Source organism: Pinus tabuliformis, chromosome 9 (assembly GCF_031772625.1).
Source record: "Pinus tabuliformis cultivar Carrire ecotype Pingquan chromosome 9, CPIR1, whole genome shotgun sequence".
Taxonomy (NCBI): Eukaryota; Viridiplantae; Streptophyta; class Pinopsida; order Pinales; family Pinaceae; genus Pinus; species Pinus tabuliformis.
Window position 1 is genome coordinate 103,681,137 of NC_142307.1, and position 5,381 is coordinate 103,686,517.

At 42.2% G+C, this 5,381-nt stretch overlaps 1 pseudogene; it reads right to left on the reverse strand.

The window, feature by feature from the left end:
• Window positions 1–576: 576 nt before the first annotated feature.
• LOC149147293 (calcium-transporting ATPase, endoplasmic reticulum-type pseudogene) lies at window positions 577–2,344 on the reverse strand (annotated as a pseudogene).
• Window positions 2,345–5,381: the final 3,037 nt, after the last annotated feature.

A 5,381-nucleotide genomic window follows, 5' to 3' on the forward strand; every position in this document is an offset into this window, starting at 1 on the left:
GGATTAAGTCGAATTAGGAGGTTGAATGAGCCCAAACAATTATCCATTTTTGGGGCTCATCATCACCCGCCTACTGAAAGTGTTGCTCATCCTCTGAGCAACCAATATATCTCCTCATCTTTGATGGCCCTGGTGGCCTCCCTGTCATGCCAAGCTTCTGAAGTGATGCCCTCTTCTTAGTCATGAAACCATGCTTTTCTCTTTGCTTCTTCCCACTGCCTGTGCTTCTTTTCCTAGAGAATTCTCAACTTTGGTATGATTGTGCAAGTATATTCAATATGATGGTGGCAATGGTGGTGAAAGGAGATGAAACCAGTGGAGGATGGAAGAAAAGAGTGGTTGCATGCCTCCTCAACAAAATTCAAGCTTCAAATCCCTCTCCATAATTGATTCTGGCCTGCCCAAAGGCTTCTACAGGATGTTTTTGGTAAAAATACAGAACTTCCTGTAGAAAGTCCTATAGATTCCTGTAGAAGGTTGAACCATGACCAGATTGTGTCCGAACCTTGAAAAAATGAGTGTTCATGGAGGGGATGGATGTGCTTAGGGTGGCTAGCATAGGTGCTGCCTCCTTAGCTAAAATCTCGGCCAATTTCTCCTTCTGCTGCCCTCTCCCCAAACTTCCTTGTATGCCAATCCCAAACAACGCAAAGCCTTTGAACTCATTTGGTGAAACTTCCTCAAGAGTAATTCCCTTGATGCATCATCTAATTCAACAACTGATCCATCCGCAAGTTGTTGAAAAGCACTCCTTTCAAGCAAATTTTCCATGGCGCCCTTCACTAGCAGACGATTTTGTCCCATTGGTTCCGTGACAATAACACCCATGGATTTTCGATCACAATCAAACTCCAATAAAGCCCGCCTCTTTGATCTTTGTATCCACCAATCACAATTGCCCAATTTCACTGTGCCACTATTGAGAATGGCACTTGTATCACCTGCCATTGGGTCTGGAACTCCCATTTTTTCAACCAATACCTTCAAGGCTGCCTCAGTGGGAATACCAGTAGCATGGAACTGGTGACCTTGACAAGATATCCCTGCATCATTGCAAACTGCAGCAACTTCTGCCAGAGTTTCTAAATTTTCCCCCATATTATGTGCAGGCCAATCCAATATTTTTCCATCCTCAGGATTATATGTTGTTCCTTCAACAGTAAACTCTCTAAGTGAACCAGCACTGTGCCCTATGGCTATAAACTCACTGACAGACATCTGATTGGTTGTAAGAGTACCTATCTTATCAGAGCAAATCACCATGGTGCAACCCAAAGTCTCCATGCTCGGTAACTTACGCACAATAGCATTCTTTTGTGCCATCTTACAAGTGCCAAGAGCCAAACATGTAGTAATCACAGCAGGCAATCCCTCTGGTATAGCAGCAACTGCCAGAGCAACAGCAATCTTAAAGTAGTACGTACATTTCTCAAAGGAAAACCTGATATTTTTTTGGCCACCCATCTATGACTTCCCATGAAAGAAAATATTTGTAGTTCATGATCCAGACAAGAATACAAATGGCACCAATCACTGTTGTCAGTCTTTCACCAAATTCATCTAACTTTCTTTTCAAAGGGGTATCATGACATTCCATTGAAGCTTCCTAAATTTGTGCCTAAATTTTACCTATTTCTGTAAACATGCCAGTGCTCACAACAATGCATGTGCAGCAGCCATTGGTAACTGTAGTTCCTGCAAACACCATGCATTCTTTTGACTGCAACTCACAGTCACACAAGGTGGCTGGATATGTTCTTTTGACCACAGGCATGCTCTCTCTAGTCAGGGAGCTCTGCTCCATCCTAAAGGTGGATGTCTTGAGGGACACAATTCTCATGTCTGTAGGAACCTTGTCTCCCACCTTCAGTTCCACTATATCTCCTGGAACAAGTTCTTTGGAGAGAAGATCTACAACATAATGTCCATCTCTCAAGACCTTTGCATGATCAGATTGCATTTCTTTGAGAGCTTCCAAAGCCTTCTCAGAATTATTCTCCTGCCATACTCCAACAATGGCATTGAGGATGAGAATCAGGAGAATGACCAGGGGCTCTACATAGGCTGTTATGCCCTCCTCAGAAGACACATTATCACGAAAGTAGGTGAGAAGAAATGAAATTCCAGCTGCCAGCAGAAGTATTTTAACAACTGTATCATCAAATTGCTCCACTACCAGCTTCCACAAAGGTTTACCATTTTTCTTCTGGAGCTCATTCCATCCATATATTTGATGGTGTTTTTCCACTTCATGAGAATTTAAACCATTCTCTAAGCTCACATCATATTCTTCTAAGCATTCTTCAACAGTTTTAGACCAAGCAGGGAATATCTTGTCCTCCATGGACTATGAAATAGATGATCAGATTCTGAATTCAAACAGATTGCTCCACCATTAACAGATCTATAATGCGTTTGAAAAACTCCAAAATCAATACTTTCAAGAACCTTGGTAACCTTGGACACGAGCTTTAACTATTTTTCTCATTTCAAGCTTGAATTTTGACAAAAATCTCGGGTTTTCCTTCTGCAGAGCTGTTTTCTGCGTTTCCTGTAGACGACTTCCTGTAGAAACGTCTGTAGAGTGCCCCTGCACCTCTAAGTGAGCACGATACGCTGGAGAATTGTGAACCAAGCCACAAATCTCAATGGAGGACAATGGGTTAATCATTTTGTGGAATCAGAGGATGCATACTTTAGTTGAAAATGTTGCAAGTGCAAGTTAACAGCAGTCTGTGAGTTTCAGCTGAGCGTTCGTTAATTGCTGCGTGATTTGTGGTGAAGGAGTGAGGTGGCCAGGTGTACATGGCCACATGCAGATGACAGTGCTATAATGAGCTACATGTCCTCTTCTTGTTAATCAGTTGCACTGGAGTTAAAGCCTCTACCACTGTCTATTTTTTTTTTTTTTTTTAATCCCACGTGAGTTGTCTAACACATACGTTGCATGATTCTTGGCTGATTGATAGAGAATTGGACAAGGAATTATCATCTTAATCCTGCTATATTCGTGGCTCAATTCCACCATTCCATTCATTCATGTAGTTTTTAAATTAGATTTGTGCAATAGAAGAATGAGTTTCAGTCACGTACCTGAAGTCAAATGGCTGTTGTGAGGTGCTGAGGCTAGTCATTGCTGCATGCACTGGTTTCTTTGGTTGCATGAGGGCTTGGCTGATGATTTTTTCTTGTTTTCCTTGTGCAAGTGTCCTCTGGCCGGATGCGTGCTGCAGGAGTTCATTTCCACGCTCAGATCTGCACCTTCAAGCTGCTGCGCTGAATTTTCACAGGACCGGAACTTGTTTTCGCCATTGCTCCCAAACGGCAAACCGGATTGATCTGAAACTTGCTGAGCGCATTCATATCATCATGATGCACGTCCCATAGAAAAATCGTGATCAATGGATGGACAGATTTCGAGAAAAATGGAAAATGGCTGAAGATTTCAGAGATCAATTTCTCGGAAACCGTGCATCAGAATCGGCTGAAACTGCTTGGATAGGTTACTATCACCCATATGCATATCCCCATGAGACAGGTTTTGAAACGGATGCACGGATATGGAGAAAATGCAAAAATGACTGATGGTGATGGAGGCTGATTTCTTGGAAACCATGCACCCGAATGGCCTGAAACTGCTCGAGCATGTTGCCATCATCCCTATACAATTCTCTGTAAAACGGTTTTCAAAATGGATGCATGGTTTTCAAGTTATGGAAAAAACAAATTTTGTTCTATGTATTTTCTCTTCAAAGCATTTTGCAAGTTTTTGCATGGAAAGAAAAACTAAGCTTGGGCTGTGATGCAGGTATGGAGCTGATGGAGGAGGAGTTTGAAGATTGCAAGAGGACTTTTGAACCCTTGAGGAAGCTACCATGTTCGCCAAACCACCTTTTTGAAATCCATTTCTAGCTTCCTACAATTTCTACAGGAACTTCTTGTAGAAGCACAATGAGAAGCACAATGAGGTGGAAAAGATGATGGAAAAGGGTGAGAAATGGTAACATGGATGCTTGCAGGCATAACCAATGGATTCCAAGCTTTAGACCCCCTTCCAAATTCGAATCTGGCTCGCTTGAAGGTTCTACAGGATGTTTCCTGTAGAAATATAGAACTTCCTCTAGAAGGCACAAAAACTCCTTTGTCTTTGTTTTGAGTGATCCTCCTGACCTGCAATGTCATTGCTGCAACCTGAAATTATTCAATGGAAATTAGATTTATTTTTCTTTTTCTTTTTTCTCTTTTTTTTTTGAAAAACAACTAGGGCGCCTCATGGAGGTTTTCACCCTAATTGCCTGCCCTGGGCGCCTCCAAGGGAGGTTTTCACCCGGAGATCTTATTCTCTTTTCTCTTTTTTTTCCAACCCATTGACCGCCTCATGGAGGTTTTCAATCAATGAGCCAATCTAAGGCACCTCCGAGGAGGTTTTCACCTTAGATTTCTATTTTCCTCTTTTTTCATTTTTTCTTTTTCTTTTTTCTCTTTTTTTTTTTTTTCCTTTTTCTACCCTACCCTACATGAAAAACAAAATCCTTCTCAAGTATAAGAATACTTCCAATGGAGCCATGTGCACATCGAGATTAGAGGTAAACTAATGTGGAGGCTTGAAATGCATGCTTTGACAGCTATCCGGATCTCAGAGACCAAATGATTTGACTTTGAAGGGATCAAACATAGCTGAGGAAGAGAGTACCGCTGCAACTTAGTGACCGTCTGAAACCATATCTCAATATAGCTCTGATATCATTGGTTCTTTTGCTAATCTGAATCATGTTTCATGTCACCTTCTAACATGACTTTCTCATCTTCCTCTTTTTGCTGATCTTTCTCTTGACTACATGGAGGGTTTGATGGTAACCATGAGGAAGCTTTCTCGATCTTTGATTCTGATCTCTTCTCTTCATCAAGTGTAGCCCATGGTTCTTTGATTTCCTCTTCTGAATCTTCTTTTGCCTTTGGTTCTCCAATGCTTTCAATATAGTCACTTTTTTGCAATACCCTTCCTGAGCTATGGTGAAGATCATTGAGCTCAAGAGGAGTTGTTTGGACATGTTGTGCCTCAGATTTGCAATTGGGTTGAGCTACTCCAATGGACAGGTTTGGAAATGGTGGTATGGGCAGCTGAGTGGGGGTGTATATTTGAGATGGATGTGGATGGGGTTGTGGTTGGGCAGGCATTTGGGGTTGCCTTGGTGGAGCAGGAGGCGATGGTTGTGGATGAGCAGGTGGTGGAGGGAAAGAAGCGGGAGGAGTGTTGTATTGGGGCCTCCACCCCTGATGAGGTGCATTCCACTGAGGTTTTGGCTGAGCATAAGACTGAAACGAATGAGCAACTGGTTGGGCATAATATGGATCTATGAAGGAACAAGGAGGAGGTGTGA